Source organism: Mirounga leonina, unplaced genomic scaffold (genome assembly GCF_011800145.1).
Source record: "Mirounga leonina isolate KUSES-001 unplaced genomic scaffold, KU_Mleo_1.0 Mir_175, whole genome shotgun sequence".
NCBI classification, from domain to species: Eukaryota; Metazoa; Chordata; class Mammalia; order Carnivora; family Phocidae; genus Mirounga; species Mirounga leonina.
The window spans coordinates 8934155-8955173 of record NW_023270453.1 but is presented as its reverse complement, the minus strand read 5'-3'; the positions used below and the strand labels follow the sequence as shown (position 1 = coordinate 8955173).

The 21019-nt window shown below is 46.6% G+C and overlaps 1 long non-coding RNA gene across 1 annotated transcript; it reads left to right on the top strand.

The window, feature by feature from the left end:
- The first annotated feature begins 14558 nt into the window (after positions 1–14558).
- Positions 14559–17350, top strand: LOC118021898. Its single transcript, XR_004682336.1, has 3 exons — positions 14559–14664; positions 15313–15736; positions 16707–17350. It is a non-coding gene; the product is annotated as an uncharacterized LOC118021898 (long non-coding RNA).
- Positions 17351–21019: the final 3669 nt, after the last annotated feature.

The window sequence follows — 21019 nt, the reverse complement described above, 5'->3', positions numbered from 1 at the left end:
TGCAAAGTGCATGTACTATTTCCTTTCTGATAAGCCCTTGATTTATTTCCCTTTGGAACAAACACACCACAACAAAGTGAGAATGGGGAAGGTAATTCAGAGGTAGAGGGACGGAAAGGGACTATGTTCTGAAATATGTCCCCATACAAACTTAGGATTGAAAAAATCCAGTTAGCAAAAACACTGCAAGGCTTTTTCCATGTGTGAAGTAGACAACAGGTTCTCTCAGAACTTCTGTGGGTCCCTGGAAAGTCTTGGCGCATATGGGCACCCTATTAGTCCGGATAGGCAGGGAGTGCTGCAGTAACAAACAGACCACATGTTCTTAGTGGCTTCATCAGATAGGTCCTTGTTTGTTGCAGTAATTGATTCAGGAGTCTAGGCTCTGTTTATCTTGCCATAGTGTCATCTTAATCCTATGTCCTCAAAGTTTGCCAAGGAGGAGGCAGAGTGAGTGTGGATGATGCCGTAGGGGATATTATGGTGTGGAAGTGGTATATCTCACTCCTGCTGCATCCCTTCGGTGGGAACCCGGTGACATACCCAGAACCTAAGCATGCGGGAGATTGGGAAGTGTAGTTACTTCATGTATGCAGGAAGAAGAAAATAGAGTGGGATTTGATGAATGTATTTGCCACGAGCTCCTGAACTTTTTTTATTTGATGTTTTCACATGATAAAATAATATGTGCTTGTTATAACAAGGGAAACACAGGTGTGTAAAAGTGAAACTAATTATCTGCCTACTTCCTGTCAACTCTCGCTTCTCTCTGTCTGTGTATCCTGCCACACCTTCTTCCTTGTTCATATGACTCTATTCCACATATATGTGTGACTCAGGGGAAAAGAACTCTGGCAGACACTTCCGAACTGGAGGTTTTCTTGATAATGCTTCTGGTTGCTAAGAAACACTTGAATGAATTCTTCATCTAAGAGGTACCTCATGCTGACAGAGGAGAGAGAGAATTTTGCTGGAATTTAAAATTGAGTGCTTTCGTTTATGTTGGTCTTGGCTTTTCTACAGTTCTTTGGCAGTCACGCCTCCTATGGGAAGGCTCTCCGGGCTCCCTTTGTCACTAGGGGAGGCTGCACCTCTGAATGATACCAGCAGCCATGGCATCAGAAAGATCTGGGTTCGAATCCTGGCTCTGCCGCCTATAATCTCTGTGGCTCTGGACAAGTAATAAACTCCTCCAAGCATTATGGAAGGATAACCACCTCATATTTGAGACAAATCTAGGACCTATCGCTTGGGGGTATTTTCAGTACTACGAGATAAAGTCTACTCTTAAATCTTCCGGGTTACTGGACATCTTTTACATCTTAATGTCCACAACTAGAGACCAAGGCAACTGGTATTTAGAATGTGTACAGGAGTGCCCGGGGGCGCTCAGTCGTTAAGAGTCTGCCTTCGGCTCAGGTCATGATCTCAGGGTCCTGGAATCGAGCCCCGCATCGGGCTCCCTGTTCAGCAGAGAGCCTGCTTCTCCCTCTTCCTGTGCTGCTACCCCCTCTCGTGTTCTCTCTCTTTCAAATAAATAAATAAAATCTTTAAAAATATAAAAAAAGAAAATGTGTACAATGTGACCAAGAAGCTGAAGTAATCCTCTACAAAACAAAACACCATAAGATGGGGAAGAAAGGGAGAGAAAATCTAGACTGGAAAATGTTAGTGGGCTGAAGAGGATTTGGAGTATTCATTTAGGAAGGAAAGAAGACGTATAGGGAAATGAAGATCAGAAGATGTAGAAGTTATTAGAAACATGTTGAGACTGATCAGGCCGGGTTGCTCCCAATTTTCCTCTTCATTAGTTATGCATAGCTCCCATCAACAGGGGCAGAGTCCCGCTGTGGCAGACCTTTTTTGTTAATGACCCGGTGGAACAAAAGTTTCACTGGAACCTGGAGGTGTTCCCAGAGAAAGGGATTGGGTCTGCTCGGTGTTTTCAGGTTGTTTGCAGTTGAATATAACAGGGGTCTAAAAGCAGAGAAGCCCAGTTAGGGGCAAGCATCCAATTTTGCCAGTGTTGAGAGGGTGGTAGGAAGAAACATAATGGCAACCACAAAATTAACAACAGGAAGATCCTGTCGAAGAACTCCAAAGACAAAGGACAAGGAGCCCAACACGAAAACTTGGGTGTCAACACAAATATCCAAAAGAAAAAAATGTAGAAAAGAAAAAAATATCGATGGTTCATCAGTAAGGGTCTGGTCAAGAAAACCAGAAATCACTTTAGCTATTTCAAAGGAAGAGGGATTTAATACAAAGAATTAAGTCTTAAAGCTGTTGGGAGGGCTGGGAGAGGAAAAAGGCAGAAGGTATTGTTACCCAGAGATTGGAAATTCAGGAAGCTGGGATCTATCCCGTGCAGGTCAATTCTGGACGTGGAACGCTCTTTATCACCCAGTGTTTTAAGAACAGCTCTGTAGCTTTCTGGTCTTTGCACCTTCTATCAGTGTGGATTAGCTTAGAATCCCAAGCCTTAATTTTGTGCAGTTTCCTGTAGGTGCTCAAGGCTCTGACAGTGATAATGTAGTAACAGACAGGCTGTGAAAACTAGTCCATGGTGTCTCAAAACTTTGGCTTGCTTGTGGCCATTTACACAGATGGGCTGCTAAGAACGGCTCACTTGGTTTTGCCTTTCTCTGATGCAGGCCAGGGCTGTGTTTGCTCTGTAACTGGCTGATGTTTGTGTAAATGAAGAGATGGTGGGAACTACCTTTTCCTCATAGGTGCGTTTCGGAGGGAGAGTGGTTCTGGGTTCCGGGGCCTGAGTCTAATGTACTTCACGGCCAGTCGGGCAGCTGGGTTGGTGAACATTTTCATGGAGTGTTTGGGTTCCTGAGTCTTTGAAAGGAAGCCATTTGGGAGGAGCATCATGGTGACTTTGTGGCAAGGTATGGTGTGGGAAGACCTTTGGTGGTTCTAGGTAGTTCCCCCGTGAGCATCTTTGTTGCAAGCCATTTTGCTGGGTAACTAATTGACTGTAAGGCGATTTTCCTGTAAAAGATTAAAAAAAAAAAAAAGCTGGTTGACCGTTTGGTTTGACAGTTTGTTGGTTTCATCAACGGGTTTTATTTCTTCATTGACGCAGTACTCCCATTTTTATTGTATATAAATCTTAGCCATCATAATGGTCTATACAGCGCTGAGAAGTTTTGAACCCACATTTCCCATAGAACTTTGGACCATTTATCAATGGACATCTGACAATATGCCAAGAAAAAACAACAGTGCAGAGGCTTTCAAAATGCTGAGGTTTTCACGGTGCAATACGAAACTCAGGTACAAACATGCGTCATCGTATTTGGAAACCGATACCTCTCTTAATGAAGAAAGACATCTTAGCAGAAAAAGAAAAAGTGCGCTGTCAAGCCAGGAAATGAATCAACATATAGAAAAGAGAGAGAGAGAGAGAGAGAAAGCATAGTACTATGGAGGAGAGATTTCGAAGACAAGTGCTTAGGTACAACCCACAAAATAAAATCAGTTATTTGTGCCGGATTGGCGTCAGTCTACACACATGTTCAACGTATTCAAATATTTTGTATTTTGCAATACAGTCTTTGTAATTTTGTTATACACTTTTCATGCTTCCTTATGTGCTGTTTCATGAAGGTCCCTCTTTGATTTTTTTTTGCGAGTTTGTCTTTTACGCAACGTTGCTGGCTGGCCAAGCAGGTGGGGAAAATGCTAGCAGCCATGCTGGTGGACGCGGGAATGGCGCGGGGTTCCCTCGCAGCCTCTTCCCGCCCCCCCGGCGTGTCCTGTCCTCTCTTGCACCCTTGGGCCCGTCCTGCCAGCGCTGTCCCTCCCGCACAGGCTGGGAGAGCTAGTCTTGCTTCCCGCTTCTCTCTGCCCCTGTCTTGTTAACACGTGTTAACACGGAGCCCCAGCATCCCAGCTGATCGGCGGTGGCGCCTCTGTTGGCAGAGTCCGTGGGGCCTGCGAGGGAGTGCTAAGCGATGGGTTCTTCTGCTCTGAGCGCCTTGCTTGCTGCTCTGGAGCAGATTATTGGGGCATTTTCACAGCAATGTGTGTTTCGTCTTTGGCCCTGGCCCTTCACCCAAGATGGGAGATTATGCATCAAGAAGCAAATGCTGCCTCTGAGTCCTCTCCCGAAAAACTTTCCAGTCTCTCGAAAGTAGGGGTCAGCTTCCCCAGCCTGAGAAGTTTGTTTCAGACTTGGTGTGGTACCCAACCTGTTCTGGAATCTACCCCCCACTGCCGTGTGCCCTGGGCTCTTCCAAACCAGTCACTGAGTAGGGTTCTCCCCCAGCCCCATCCTCTCTGATCCCACATTTAGTTCCCTCCTTCACTCAGTGCCTCTGCTGAAAGCTTGCGCAGCAGGGTGCGTCTGACTGCGAGTGTCTGCCAACACCTCCCCCAAGCCCAGCCTGCCCCAGGAAGGCGGCCTTCTAGGCAGCTTCTTAGGGGATACGTTCGGGCAGCATGCCCGAACACCTCATACCTCTCCCGAGTGTGATCGCTGGGAAGGCCAAGACCCAAGAGTTCCTGCCAGCTGATGGAAGGCCCACGACTTCTCCCATGCAGTGTGATTTACGGTTTGCAATGCATCTTACGTCCTAACACACATTATTAATTCGATCCTCATGTTTGTGATTTTTCACAAATGACAAAATTGGAGCTCAGGGATTAGCGTACTTACGCCTGCTCACACAGTAGAAAGGTGGGGGAGAAATCCACTCCAAATCTTCACACTTTGACTTCTAGACCCTTCTCCCCATACCAAACAAGGAACTAACCTATGAAGCCGTATGAGTGGGAGTGTTTACAGCGAATTTGTCCTTCCAAGGTCAAAAAGATGAATCTGGGGCACCTGGGTGGCTGTCAGTTGAACATTGGACTCTTGATTTTGGCTCGGGTAGTGATCTCGGGGTCGTAAGGTCAAGCCCCACGTCCGCTTCGCGCTCAGCGCAGAGTCTGCTGAAGATTCCCTCCCTTCTGCCCCTCCCCCACTTGTGCACTCTATAAATAAGGAAAATCTTAAAAAAAAAAAAAAAAGATGCATTTACCCTTCCGAGCCTACTGACAAAGGAAAGGAAGAAGATGGGGTAGAAAAAGGAGAGGTTTAAATATACATTACATTCACCATGAGCCTTGTTTTTCCTGGGCCTTCATTTCGTGGGCTTTACTGGCCTGAGAATATTCAGGGAGAACTGTGGAATAGATGAGTTTGAACAGTTGTTCTCTTTCTTTATCTAAGCATTTTGCATCATTGCTGTAATAGAATCTTGTTTATTTTAGTGTGTAATGTGTTCCTATCTCTCAGGGAAGATTGGGAGATAGAACAGTCTGGTAGGGGAAAAAAAGCATGAGCCCTGGAGTAGTAATTGTAGCTCGCCTTTGCTGACTTCTGACTTTGTCGTAGACATGGTTCTAAGCACCTGACATGTACTGACTTGTCGTAATCCTATGAGGTAAGCACTATTGATGTTTTATTGTACAGAGGGGGAAATGAGGGTTCAGAGAGATGAAGTAACTTGTCTGAGGTCACACAGCTAGTAAATAGGAGGGTTAAGATTTGAACCCAGGCTATGGGACTCCAGATCCCAAATTGTCCATGCCTCCCCCATAAGATCAGGATATGGCTCAAAGTCTCTGAGCCTCGGGATCCTCATCTGTAAAATGGCAATAAATACAAATCATACCCAGTGGTCAAATGAAAGAATAGACATAAAGCATCTGGCGTGCAGTAGGTACTTAGATATTAGCTGTTATTATTACCACATTTGAAATCTGTCCAGTGGTTCTTCTGAATTAAAACCGGGATGTGAGGAGCGCCTGGGTGGCTCAATCGGTTAAGCGTCTGCCTTTGACTCAAGTCATGATCCCAGGGTCCTAGGATCGAGCCCCGCATTGGGCTCCTTGCTCAGTGGGGCGCCTGCTTCTCCCTCTCCCACTCCCCCTGCTTGTGCTCTCTCTCTCTCCTCTGTCAAATAAATAAATAAAATCTTTAAAAAAGAAAAAATGGGGTGTGGACCCTGACAGTGTGTGGAGAAATAAGCATCTGGGCCCCCCTCTAACAAGCTCTGTGACTTTGGGGAAGTCGCTTCATTTCCCTGAACCTGTGCCTCATTGGGAAAGGATAATAATAATATTTCTCTATTAGGGTTGTTGTGAGGATCAAATGAGATCATGTGAGCTTGCCAGGCATGTGAAACGTGCTCAGTGCTTGGGAGCTCTTATTATTATTTATTAAGGGTACATTTTTTTTTTTGAAGGAAGGCTCTTGTGAATGGCGGTGGGGTGGGGATATGAAAGCAGGGTATGGCAGTGGAGGACCCCCCTCTATTGGGGGAGCTATTTCAGAACATTTTCCAGGGACACCTGGGTGGTTCCGTCAGTTAAGCATCTGCCTTTGGCTCAGGTCATGATTCCCAGGGTCCTGGAATCGAGCCCCGCATCGGGCTCCCCGCTCAGCAGGAAGTCTGCTTCTCCCTTTGCCCCTCCTCCTGCTTGTGCTCTCTCTCTCTTTTTCTCTCTCTGACAGATAAATGAATAAAATCTTTAAAAAAGTAAATTAAGAAAACATTTTCCAAAGGTAGTGTCTTTTGATTTAAAAAAAAAAAAATATATATATATATTAGAAAAAGCAGCTCTGTTTGATATATGGTTGAGAGAAGAGGGGTTTGACTCTAAAATCCCCAACAAATGTAGTGGAATGTGGTGTAGTTTTATGCTCCAGTCTCCCAACCAGGTTCATCCCTCTGATGCTAAATCTTAGGTATCCTCTCAGAGGAGAAGGAGAAGAGGACTCGAAATATATTGATTTTTCCCTGCTGTGACACCCGTGGGCCTTACACCTCTAGTATGTTGAGAGTTGCCGACCAAACGTTAAATCTCCAGGATTCAGGCCTCATCTGGGGTTCCCTGTGGGTCTGGTGGGGCAGATCCTAGCCCTAGCCCCAACCCTGAAGGGCAGTATTTATTTATTTTAAGATTTTCATTTTTAGAGAGAGAGAGAGGGAGAGCGAGGGGAGGGCAGAGGGGGAGGGAGAGGGCCAAGCCGACTTGGCACTGAGTGCAGAGCCCGTCGGGGGGGCTCCATCTCACGACCCTGAGCCAGAATCAAAAGTCAGTTGCTTAACCGACTGAGCCACCCAGGCGCCCCCGAAGGGCAGTGTTTAACACAGCAAGGCCACCCATCATCCCCTTGGACATTCCTCAAGGAATTTTGGGTCCTTGGAAACCTACACAGGGGCCCAACATGGGACAGGGGGAGGTGGTGATGATCCAGGGTTCTCGTTCCTGGAGGGAGAAGGCGTACCAGCAGGTGGGCGGCATCATTGTCCTGGGGTGTTGCCGAGCAGCCCCTGCTTGACCACAGACACGTGAACAGGAGGCAGGACGAGGGTGAGGCCCCTTGCTGGGGTTTAGGATAGCACCTCTCCTTGTAGTTGGAGAAGGTAGGGCATGCCGCCTGGCTGTGAGAGGGCACAGAAATCCCCAGATGTGAGAGGTCTTGTGGTGGCCGAGTTACCCTACGGTGGCAGGCGGGGGCAGAGCCAGAGAACTATGTATGACTTCAATGTGAAATGTCTTGTTTGGGGTCTGTCCCCTGCCAGGAAGCAGAGTCCCCACCCTCCTGTCGAGCAGGTATTACAAGAGATGGCTGCAGGGCTCAGAAGGTTCACCTTGTTAGTGCCCAGGTTTGGTTTGGCTCAAAAGAAGGGCATTCTTTCTGCTCAGGAAACCCCAGACCAAGGGCTTGTAATCTAAGGTATGTGTGGCAAAGGTAACAAGGTGTCTGTCTTTCGTTAGGTTTCCAGTGGCCCAGATGTAGGCCCTTAGTCTCTAGAATGTGACATGCCCCCGAAATCTGAGGGTCTCTGTCCTCTTAGGGGCAGGGCCGGCTTCACATAGAACCCCAGGCACAGAAGGGACCTGCCCTTGATTAATGCTCCGTTGCTGCCGTGTTGAAATTCTTATTTTTTCTTATTTAGTATATATATATATATATATTTTTTTTTTTTTTTAAGATTTTATTTTTGAGTTATCTCTACCCCCAATGTGGGTCTCGAACTCATGACCCCAAGATCAAGAGTTGCACGCTCCCCGAACTGAGCCAGCCAGGTGCCCCAATAAATTTTCTATTGTGGTAAAATATATATAACAGGGTACCATAATTAAAAATAACGTATCCTAAAATTTGCCACTTTTAAAAATTCCAGTATAATTAACATACAATGTTGATGTTAGTTTCAGGTGTATAATACAGTGATTCAACCCTTCCATACATCACCCAGTGCCCATCACAACAAGCGCGCTCCTTCATCCCCATCATCTATTTCACCCATCCCCCATCCCTGGCAACCACCAATTTGTTCTCTATAGTTAAGGGTCCAGTTTTTTGTTTGTCTCTATTTTGTTCATCTGTTTTGGTTTTAAAATTCCACATACGAGTGAAATCATACGGTATTATTTCACTTAGCATAATACTTAGCTCCATCCGTGTTGTCACAAATGGCAAGATTTCATTCTTTCATGGTTGAGTAATATTCCATTGTGTGTGTGTGTGTGTGTGTGTGTATACCATATCTTTATCCATTCGTCTAACGATGGACATTTGGGTAGTAAAATTTGCCTTTTTTTTTTTTTTTTTTTTTTTTTTTAGAGACAGAGAGTACATGCGAGCTGGGGTGGGGAGAGGCAGAGGGAAAGACAGAATCTTAAGCAGGCTCCACGCTCAGTGTGGAGCCCAGTGCAGGACTCATTTTCAGGACCCTGAGATCATGACCTTAGCTGAAATCAAGAGTTGGATGCTCAACTGACTGAGCCAGCCAGGTGCCCCTAAAATTTGCCATTTTAAAGTATACAGTTCAATGACATTAATTACATTCACAATATTGTGCAACTATCACCACTCTCTGTTGTCAAAACTTTTTCTTCATCCCAAATAGCCACTCTAAAGCCATTAGGCAATAACCCTTCATTCCCGGCTCCCCTCCTCCCCTCAGCCCCTGATTACCTCTAATGCAGTTTCTGTCTCTGTGAATTTGCCTGTTCTGGATATTTCATGTAAGTGGAATCATACAATATTTGTCCTTTTGTGTTGGGTTTATTTCTCTTAGTATAATGCTTTAAGGGTTTATCAGTGTTATAGCATGTGTCAGAACTTTATTCCTTTTGGGGCTCCTGGCTGCCTCAGTCAGTAGAGCCTGTGACTCTTGATCTTGGGGATGTGAGTTCGAGCCCCACATTGGGTGTAGAGATTACATAAAAATAAAAAATCTTAAAAAAATAACTTTATTCCTTTTTATGGATGAATAATATTGCATTGTATGTATAGACCATATTTTGTTTATCCATTCCTCTTTTGACAGACACTTAGGTGGTTTCCACCTTTAGGCTATTGTGAATAATGCCACATTGAACATGGGTGGGCAAATATGTGTTCGAGTCCCTGTTTTCGATTCTTTGGGTAGACACCCAGGAGTAGTATTGCTGGGTCATGGAAATTCTGTGTTTAGCTTTTTGAGGAACTGCCAAACTCTTTGACATTCTTAGTTTTTGAACAAGGGGCCCTGCATTTTCATTTTGCGCTGGGCTCTTCAAGTTATGCACCTGGTCCTCTCTCAGGGCTATTTTCAGAGGATATCACAGTCTAACACATACCTGAATTACCTCTCCACCTTGGGTGGTTCAATATGTTATCAGCCCACTATAGCCAGAAATTAGCCACCACACCTATCCTAGGGCCTGTGGACAAACATGGTCTACTTGTCTGTTTATGTCGGGCTCGAGAAGGAGAATGGTTAATGTAAGCTCTTTAGCTTGAGGACTGAAACCACCAACTCCCACTTAGCTCACATACGTCTACAGCGATGTGGCTGCTCACTAAAAACGTGACTTAATTCCACTGTCTTTACCAATATAATTTTATTATTACAGAAACACTTGCCAAAGATAAAAGTTGCAAATAGCTATTGTTTTAGGAACTTACCCAAACCCACTTGAAACTGCTTAACTTCAAAAGATAGCAGTAAATGACTATTAACTCACCTTGCTGTGCCCACAATCCTGAACTTTTATATCATGAGCCTTAGTCAATCCTAATCCACTCCACACCGAAACACCCACCATAAATGATGAATGTCCGGACTTCACCAGTGAGACCCACTTGGAGACACTGTTAAAACTGCTAAGAAGAAAACACCTGCCTGGCTCAGCCGGTGGAGTGTGTGACTCTTGATCTTGGGGTTGTAAGTTTGAGCCCCACTTTGGGTGTAAAGATTACTTAAAAATAAAGTGTTAAAAAAAAATAAAAACAGCCAAGAAGTGACCTCTCTTCATGCCAGGAGCTGTGCCTTATCAACAGGTTGTCTTGGTATTATTTTATGGGAGCCCGTATTCAACAAACTGCAGTTTTACCTTTTACACTATGCATTTGCTCCAATCGTATTTTGGATATTTCATCCGATATCCATTCATCCATTGATATGTTGCATGCCTGCCATGTGTTAAGCACCCTTAGACACTAGCTCCGTGATGACTGGGACAGATACATCTTTCATTTTTATAGAGCTCACCCTCTCCTTCATCCTTAAATCACATTCCTGCTGCTAGGGAAGGTAGAGACAAAGAACCCCTCTCAACTTGAATTTATTTGAAAATGGAGCTTCTCCAGCAAACAAGCTAGATCTCTGCTTTTTCGATCTGGATGTCTTGATATTTTGGGGGAGGAAAAACTTTTCTTCTGCCCTCTTAGGTTCAGTGCCTGGGGGCCTGCAAATTTAACCAACAAAAGACAAACAGGAGAAAAGGAATACAAATTTTATTAACATTTTTCTTGCACAGGAGTTCACAGAAAAGAGGTGGTTAGACTGTTTGGGGGGCTTATATGCCATCTTTATCAAAGGAAAGGAGATTTGGGCTTTAAGGAGCCATACACTGTGAAGTGATGAGGATATGTATGGGAAAATGAAGGGTTTTTTTTTAGTAAGGTCTGTTAATGCAGACTCATCTCCGTGATGACTCTCTTGGTAATAAGAGTTACTCTCTTCCTAGTATGGGAGATGGGGATACCTTCACAAAAGGAAATTTATGTCCTGCTTTTAGGCAAAAAAGAGGAGGGAGGAGAATTCTTCCTGCATTTTGTTGATTCCCAGATGCCTTCAGCTTAAAATAATCCTTATGCCAAGGTAGCATATATTGGGGTGGTATATCTTGATCCCCTTCAACTTGATCTTCATTTTTTTAAAGACTTATTAATTTATTGGGTGCCTGGGTGGCTCAGTCGGTTAAATGTCTGCCTTCGGCTTGGGTCCTGATCCCAGGGTGCTGGGATCGAGTCCCGCGTCAGGCTCCCTGCTCAACAGGGAGCCTGCTTCTCCCTCTCCCTCTGCCAGCAGCTCCCCCTGCTTGTGTTCTTTCTCTCTCTGTCAAATAAATAAATAAATAAATCTTTTTAAAAAAAGATTTATTTATTTATTTGAGAGACAGAGAGAGAGAGCATGCATGTGAGTTGGGGGAGTGGCAGAGGGAGAGAATCTTCAAGCAGACGCCCCGGTGAGCACGGAGCCCCAGGCGGGGCTCGACCCCACAAGCCATGAGATCATAACCTGAGCTGAAAGCAAGAGTCCGACACTCAACCAACTGAGCCACCCGGGCGCCCCCAACTTGATCTTTAGAAGGCGAGGCAGCAAGATGTTCTTAGAATGAGTTTGTCGCTCATAATGATTACTTGTGGCTGCCGTGCTGCCTTGCCTCCAGGGTACTCCTTGCGTCCTGGTGCTAATCCACACCACTATTGCTGGGACAGAGCCCAGGCTTGGACGTCGTGAAGTGGCCCGAGCCTCCCCAACATAGCCGCTTTGAAGCCCCGTGTCCAGTTGGTGAAATGACCCCCAGGAGGCACAGGAGAGCCCCCAGAGGGTTGTTCCCAGGATATGCGATCAGTCTGGTAAGTAAGAGGCCCCGATCAGAGGCTTCACCAAGAGATATGACCTGCCAGACCGGTTTGTCAACCAGCTGCAGCCACTTGGGGGTGACTGGTCCATCTGGATGAACGCAGATCTGGATGCTCAAACAATTCTCTCAATGTCTGGTTTTCTTTTAACTGAAGAGGGGCTTACATTTTTCTTCCCATTTTATCTATTTTGCAGCTGGTTCTTAGAGATGCTCTAGCCCAGTCTGTTGGTCTTGTGAGTTTCAGAAGGCGCACCCGGCCCCCCACTCCCATGGCTCCTTCCCCATGTGATTACATCTTTCCTTGGTAATGGGGTTTTGACTGGCCTTTTGTAGCATGTGAAGCCACAATGGGACAAGAATATTCTCCCCTTATTTTTATCAGGCGCTTTTATTTCCTGAGCTGTTTTTGTAAGTGTGATTGTTTCTGGTTCTGCTTCTCATCTGGAAGGGGGCCCGGGATTCAGGGATAAGATTAGATGCCCTGCTGTGTCAATTGGTCTTTTAAAAGAAAGAAGCAAAAGTTGATCACATGCTGAAGCTCAGGGCCGATGCAGAGCTACCTCCCAAGAGGCCAATCAATTTCAATTAAGGAGATTAAAAGCCCCGAGCACAGAGAGGCCTGGTCACGGGTTTCTGAATGCCTTGCTCCTCCAGCAGCCTAAAAGCAGGCAGCGGACCCCAGAAGCGCTGGATCTTATCCCCTGGGCCGTTGGCAAGACAGTGAGGGAGCACATGCAAAAGAAGGAGCTAGCTGAAGGGGCTCAGTGATCCTTCACAGCATCTGGGGCAGGACCGATGAGTCAATGTCCTCACCCCCACTAAGTATCCAGACCCAAATTACTGGGCCAAACCTACCCAGTGCAAACTACCACCCCATCACACTTCCCAGGGGACAGAACTACCCCAGGTTCTCATGGTCTGTCCCCTCCCCTTCCGAGGCGGCGGCCCTCCCCACCAGATTCCAGGTCGCCACCTTCCCTAACTGCTCGGGCATCCTAGAGCCCACACCGCTGAGGGTGGGCAGGGGACCAGAGCGGGGGTGCCAGGCAGAGGAGAGGGGCCTTAGCACCACACAGGGTCTGCCTCTTACTAGCTCTGCATTGGCTCTGAGTCAGCACGTGACCGAGTTTCTTTTTAAGACCGGTTGGCACACCAGGACATCCCCTTAGCACCCAGGTATCTCAGCGAGCCTCACTTCCCATGTGCATCAAAACAGAACCATCACCCGCCGCACCGGGTTGGCCAGGCTCCCAGGAGGTCACACATGTTTACATCAAGCACCTGACACCCCCTCGCTGCCCTCCGCAGGCAGCCCTTCCGATTACAGTGGCCCTGGGCAGACAGGGGAGGTGGGGGGGGGTTACATTCAGGCCCCCCAACCCCTCATCTGGTGGTTTTTGTTTAGAAGCCAGTGAATCAGCAGTCCTGTTAGTGCTGGAAGATCATGCTTTGTCTGCCGTGAATGCTGTGTAAATATCGACGCTGTGTCACCTGCCGGGGCCGGGAGAACCAGGGCCGACGGAAGGGTGTGCAGGGATGCAGGGGAGGGGGCTGAGCCCGCTGCAGCCCCTGGCAGGGCAGGAAGGAAGCAGGGCTCTCTGGGAGGGGAGTAGCAGGAGGCTGATGGAAAGCAGTTACTTGCTGGGCAGGAAAGAGAAGTGGCCAGGAACTCAGCTTCATGCCCAGGAGTAGTAACAAAGACAAGATCTAGCAAACTCCAGGAGCCCGAAGCCACCGTTCCCCTGGCATCTCTTCTCTGCTCCTTCTCCTCGGCTGCTATCCCATTTTCAGGCCGGCCTGGAGAGGGAAGGTGGCTGAGGAGGAGGCTCGGTCCAGGCCATGTGGCGGCGCGTCTGTCATCTAAAGGACAGGAGGGGCCGCTGTGGAACACCACGCATCAAGAAGCACGGTGTCACAGTTCTCCCAGCCCTGTGGGGTGCCAGGTGCCAGGTGGCTCATGCACTTGCCCAAGGTCACTCTAGTCCATGGCAGAGCCATTTCCCGGGGTCCTTCTCCCACACCTCCCTGCCTCCTGGGCCTGCTTCCATCTCTGACCTACTTCTCCCAAGATAATTGAGAAACAAATGACCGAAGCTGCAGGCCTAGGCTTGTGAAGGCTTGGGATGGCTGTTCATCAACGTGAGAGCATCTGGACCTTTTTTTTTAAACAACGAGAAAAGTAAGTCTTGTGCAGATTGTATTATATACAAATGGCATTTTTCTGGATACAGATTTATTTTACAAGTGTAGAAAAATGGAACTTACCATTCACATTGAAGAGGAGGAAACTTGCTGTGTGGAGTTTTAAGGAAGCTTTAAGTTGCTAAGGAAGGAGTAGATGAGCTTCCCGAAGGAAGCCTTGCCTCGAGGTGGGACCAGCTTTGTGGGAGGGAAGGCATCACCAGCCACCAGCCCTTCCTTTAGAAACCTGTGGGGTGGCCGCCCCATCAGGCAATAGGAAGGGACTGGGGTGTGATGTGCCCTGGGACCTGCCTTCCTTTTTTTTTTTTTTTTAAAGATTTTATTTATTTGACACAGAGAGAGAGAGAGCACAAGCGGGGGAGCAGCAGAGGGAGAGGAAGGAGCAGACTCCCTGCTGAGCAGGGAGCCCGACATGGGGCTCGATCCCAGGACCTGAGATCATGACCTGAGCCGAAGGCTGACGCTTAACGACTGAGCCCCCCAGGTGCCCCTGGGACCCGCCTTCCAACAGAGCACCTGTACAGGCAGGTTTGTGTCCTGGGGAATTGGCTTGGTCGTGCCAGGGCATGGGAACCCAGGCCAAGTTTGATAAAGACCCCGGGGAGGCCACGGCTCCTTGCTTTGTCAGTGGCGGAGCCTGGGTCTCGGTCTGTCCGGCTGGCACAGCAGACCCCCAGAGACTGGCTGGTTAAACGACACAGACGTTGACCGCTCACGGTCCTGGAGGCTGGAAGCGTCAGGTCAAGCAGGTGCCGGCCGATGCAGTTCCTGCTGAGGATCACCCCGGCTGGCAGACGGCCACCTCCTTCCTGCGTCCTCCTGTGGCCGAGACCGCAAGACCTCTGGTCTCTTTTCCTTCTCCAGGGACGCTAATCCCATCATGGGAACCCTCACCCTCACGACTTCATCTAAACCTCATTTCCTCCCAAAGGCCCCGCCTCCAAGTACCATCAAGGTGAAGGGTCAGGCGTGGGTCTTTAACCCCTGGTCTCTGTGCTTCTCTATGATGATCTTTGTGCCTCCTCCGTCAGTCATGCTGAGCTCTGGGCTGAGCTTCTCCAACTACCCCTGGCGAAGTTTTCTTATTTGCAGTAGGGCATGATGTGTGATGAGAGAGATGACATTATTGCATAAAAAAGACATGAAATATGAGCTCATTTCTTTTTTTATTCTTAGATTCCACTGACAAAGCATTGCTGTTAAATTGGTGTGGATGCTGCTGAAGGCTCGCTGTCCCCTCTGTGTTCATCTCCCTGTGGAGCTGTCACCGAGCCTCTCAGGAACCAGGCTTCCTGCGTGGGCCACCTTCTGAGGGCCGCTGCCTAGAGCCCCATGAAATACACTCTTGTCAGCCCGCACATCAGTGGGACGCCGCCACTTCCAGAGACAAAGACTCGCATTGGGGTCCCAGTGAAGATGCAAGACTCCTCCCCAGAGGACAGAGCAACCTGCTTGACAAGAACAGAGGGGTCCTCTTGCCCAAAAGCACTGGATGTCAGAACAGAGGGGTCTTGGGTGGGCGGAAGCCTCTGGGAATCTGGACAGGAGTGAACATTTCCCAGCAGAAACTTTTCCTGGCAAGAGAACTGGAGAGGAAGAGGTAGGATATCAAGTCAATCTGCAACCAGCTGACCAAATTGCAAATCTCTCATTAAGATTTGCTGACCAGGGGTGCCTGGCTGGCTTAGTCCGTGGAGCATGCGACTCTTGATCTCGGGGTTGTGAGTTTGAGTCCCTGTGTAGAAATTACTTAAAAATAAAAATCTTTTGGGGTGCCTGGGTGGCTCAAGTCGTTAAGCGTCTGCCTTCAGCTCAGGTCATGATCCCGGGGTCCTGGGATCGAGCCCCGCATCGGGCTCCCTGCTCAGCAGGAAGCCTGCTTCTCCCTCTCCCTCTGCCTCCTGCTCTGCCTATCTATGCTCTCTCTCTCTGTCTCTGTCAAATCAATAAATAAAATCTTAAAAAAATAAAAAATAAAAATCTTTAAAAAAAAAATAATTGCTGATCAAAGAGGAGAGTGGAACTGTGGATTTACTCCATGTCTAAGCTAAACATGGAGCTTGTGAGCACCTAATGGCTCGTATGGCTGTGCTTTCTGGGCTCTGGTATAATAAAGCCCCACAGGCGTGATCCTGGGGCCCTGGGCTGACTGTCAGGAGACCAGGCGTCTCTCTGTCATCATCAGTAAAGTGGTAGCAACAGCCCCAGTATTAGTTGGCTGGGGATGCCCTAACCAAGCCCCACGGGATGAGTGGTTTAAACAACAGAAATGTATTTTCGTACAGACCCTTCCCTCACAGCCTCAGGAGGAACCAGCCCTGCCCACGGCTTGATGTCAGATTTCTAACCACCGGAACTGTGAGAAAATAAATTTTGCCAGCAGTGAAATAAGGGGCGAGCCTGCAATCCCCAAGACTCAGACTGATTGTAAGCAGATTACATCTCCGGGCAGAACTGTGCCCCAGCCTTCCCACGCCGCTGAATGTGTGACTTAGGCCATGTAATCTCTCCAGGTTAAAATTTATTTATAAAGCACAGATAATAAAAATAACATCTCTTTCTCTCCCCAGGTGTTCTGAGCCTTCAGTATGGTTGCAGGGATGATGCATCACAAAACGAAACAAATTAGTCCTTGGGACAGACGACCCAGGGGCAAATCAGCCACCACAACAAAAAAGACAAGCTTTCAAACCAACAAGAGAAGACAAGATTGTAATGCCTTCCTAACAACGTTGCTTTATTGATGCGATGCAAGGAAAACTACATTAGATTCTATTGATTCTCTTTGAGATCTAATAATATGCTTTATTCAGATCTTATTCACATACCACTTCCTCCACGGTCTTTCTCAGGAGCTGAAATTGGCCAGTTACAAACAGAATTTGTTCTCCTCTCCTTTGAAATCACAGAAGTGGACGTGTTTTAGAACACAAAAGATACTAAGCTCTCTCAGGGAAAGAAAGCAGAGCTGGAAGAAAAAAAAAAATCTCCCCTCTAAACAAAATTGAAAGCATGCCTTACTTTAGATTTATTTGATTACAAAGTCTTTCTCGGAGCTAATCAGTTTTAGAACCCGTTCCTATTGGCGCCAATGAGCCAATAAAAAATCCAGAAGGAGAGAAGAAGTATCACAACAACTCTAGGAAACAAGGTTGTTCGTTTTTTTTAAAAAAGCATTGAATTAATGTCTACGCCGCTGAGTCAAATTATTTATACACATGCTATAGGTTTTGCATCCCCAGAATTTGTTAGCATTCAGAGTATGATAAATTGTCCCTGACTGACTTGTGAAAAATCATCTCAAGAAGGATTTTTTTTTTTCCAAGCGGAAAAATATGTACATGACACACGGTGGTTTATTGAAACTGTTCTTCAGATGAACAGCCTGAAGGGAGAGGCAGGTTTTTAGATGTCACAATGATGGTTAAGAATTTCGGCTGTGGGGCAGTGTTATAAAGCTCATGAAGTCACTTCACTCCTGTACCTTGTGTTCTTCATCTCTCCAGTAGGTTCCAAACTCGGGGCTTTCTGCAAAATTCAGAGGGATCATACGTGAGCCCTCCCAGGATTAAGAACCTAATAAATGTCAGCCTTTGTATCAGTATTATTATAGAGAATCTTTTCCTAGTTATATTTCATCTGCAGAAAAATTACAAAAAGGATTAAGTTTGTTGGAAAAACAACAAAGTAGGTCTTGCGCCCCCTTAATGCATGTGCTGTGTCAGTTCTAAGAAAGGATGTTAACAAGTGTTAGTAAGCCTGTGTGTTGCTGGTGGGGTGTTAAACGGTCAGACCCTTTGGAAAACTGGTCGCTCCTTAAAAAGCTAAATACAGAGTTACTATATGGACCAGCAGCTCCACTCCTATCTGTATGTATATATATATACCCAAGGGAATCAACAATATACATCTGTACAAAATTTGTCCACAGATGTTCATTGCAGCATTATTCACAATAGCCAAAAGGTGGAAACAGCTTAGGTATCTATCAGCTAATGAGTGGATAAGCAAAATGTGATAGAATATTATCTAATATTATTAGATGCTACAATGGGGATAAACCATAAATACATTGTACTAAGTCAAAGAAGCCAGGTCTCACAAAAAAACACCTCTTGTCTGATTCCATTTTTTAAAAAAAATTTTGATTTAGAAGTTTTATTTTTATCACTTGCAAATTGTATTTTCTTTTCTGATTTTTTAAAAAATCATTTATTTTTTAAGTAATCTCTACACCCAATGTGGGGCTTGAACTCACAACCCTGAGATCCAGAGTCGCATGCTCTAATGGCTGAGCCAGCCAGGTGCCCCTCTTGTGATTATTTTAATACAACATTGTTAGTTTCAGGTGTATAACAGTGACTCACCCTGTGCCTGCATTCTGAAATGATCACTTCAATAAGTGTAGTCGCTGTGGATGATTCCATTTACGTGAAATACCCAGAACAGGCAAATCCAGGGAGACCAGAAAGTAATTAGCAGTTGCCTAGGTTGGGTCAGGGAGCAGTGATGGGTATGACTGCTAACAGGTGTAGGGTTTCTGGAATTAGGTAGTGGTGATGGTTGTACAACTTTGTGAATATACTAAAAACTACTGAATTGTACACTTTAATATGGTTAGTTTTATGAATTATTTCTGGGAAAAAATTTTGAATTCTTAATGTGGAAGATAAGAAGGAAACAAAAAAAATTGCAGCATCCAGAGATAATCACTGCAAGTGTTTTGATGTAGATCCTTCAGACTCATGCAAATATACACATTAAAAAAAAAATAGGGCGCCTGGGTGGCTCAGTTGGTTAAGCAACTGCCTTCGGCTCAGGTCATGATCCTGGAGTCCTGGGATCGAGTCCTGCATCGGGCTCCTTGCTCAGCGGGGAGTCTGCTTCTCCCTCTGACCCTCCCCCCTCTCATGCTCTATCTCATTCTCTCTCTCAAATAAATAAATAAAATCTTTAAAAAAATAAAATAAAATGGGATCATACAGGGCATACTGCTGAGTGGAAGTTTTATCTTAATATTACTATTCTATATTAGGAAATTGCCTCTATACTTCAGTGACTTCTATCTCTGAATCTTCCCAAATGTCTGGCCTTTCCACATTTCTTGCCATGTTCTTCTCTTTCCAAAGCTCTTCAGGAGGACTTTTCAAACTATTTTGCACTCCTCGGATCGTCAGGGTACTTCCAGTCCTTGCTGTCACAACTTGCCCTGTGTTACAAGATATTTCATTAACACCTATGATTTCAATAGACTTGATTCATAAATCCACACTTCTACCTTGACTTTTATCCCCTCTACTGGTCCTCCATCTCCAAAAGCCCACTGGAAATTCCCACTCGGATATTCATCACTGACACTGTCATATGACTAAAATCGAACTCATTATACTTTTCAATGCCACAGCCTGGCACGGCAGAAGATGTGCTGAATGTTGAATCCTGAAAGGAGAGTTCATGCCCACACTTAACCTTTCTGATTCAAATCGGGCTTCTTGGAAGTGATGGAGACCTACTGTGGCTAATTTAGACAGAAAAGGGATGCAGGGAAGGACGTGTGGTCGCTCCCGCCCCAGGCAGGAAGGCTGGATATGGGACAGGGCAGTGAAAACCAGCACCTGTCCACTTTGCTTAGCCTTGATTTCCTTAAACCAAGAACGATGGAGATAATTTTACCACCGGCCTCATGGGATTTGTAAGGAAGCCAGAGCCGGTATTGCGGAAGATACTTTGTAAACCAGGAGCCCCTGCGCAGGTGTGAGGCTTTCTTTCCAACCTCTGCTCTGTTCCTGACCATTGTACCTTTGTGCCCCCTCAGCGTCCTCACTTACCCATTAGCACCCCTTCCTCGTCCCGGGGCCCCCTCCCCCTAAGCCCCTCCGTATCCAAGCCACAGGGTTTTGTTCATTATTCCTTCCCCTTCCTCCCACCTTATTCAGCTGCAACAATGGAAACCAGTCTTTCCCAAGCTTATTACACATAGCACTCACCTGGGGCAGTGATTCCGCCTCTGAGGGCCTGTCAAGACCTCCGAGGAGGGCTGCATTCTTAAACAAGCTCCTAAGGAGGGCACAACAGGAACAGGTCCACCCACCCTCGGGAATCTTCGAACCGAGTTTCTCACCTGGAGCACTCATCACCAGAAAGGGGTTCCATGTGGAACTAAGTTTGGAAAACGCCGCATCCATCTCCCTCTTCAAGATTCACAATTTCTTTTTTTTTTTTAATTTTTTTTTAAAGATTTTATTTACTTATTTGACAGAGAGAGAGCAAGAGAGGGAACACAAGCAGGGGGAGTGGGAGAGGGAGAAGCAGGCTTCCCGCAGAGCAGGGAGCCTGATGTGGGGCTCGATCCCAGGACCCCAGGATCATGACCTGAGCCGAAGGCAGACGCTTAATGACTGAGCCACCCAGGTGCCCCAAGATTCACAATTTCAAGAGGTCCTGCAGGTAAGATACCTGGGAGACTATGCAAAGGTGTAAGGTCTAGGAGACTGCAAAACTGGTCTGTCCCGTGATACTATGGTTTATAGGAAGAAATACATATTTGGGCTTGTTTCTGGCGTAAAATTCCCCAAACCCTTGGAATTTCCTCAATGATGAGAGCAACAAGGGTATCATTTGTTATGTTAAGGAGGTGACTTTTGGACCCCAGCTAAGGTTAGGGCTGGTTGGCAGGAGAACCAGACCTGCCCCTCCCCCCCCCCCAGAAGCCCCCCTCCATTTTCGGTGAAGGGAGAGGAGCTGGAGATTGGCCAGTGTTTGAATCAGTCATGCCTGTGTAATGAAACCTCCGTGAAAACCCAAAAGGAGACAGTTCTGAGAGCTTCCAGATTGGTGGACATGGGGAGATCCGGGGAGAGTGGTGTGCCCAGAGAGCGTGGAA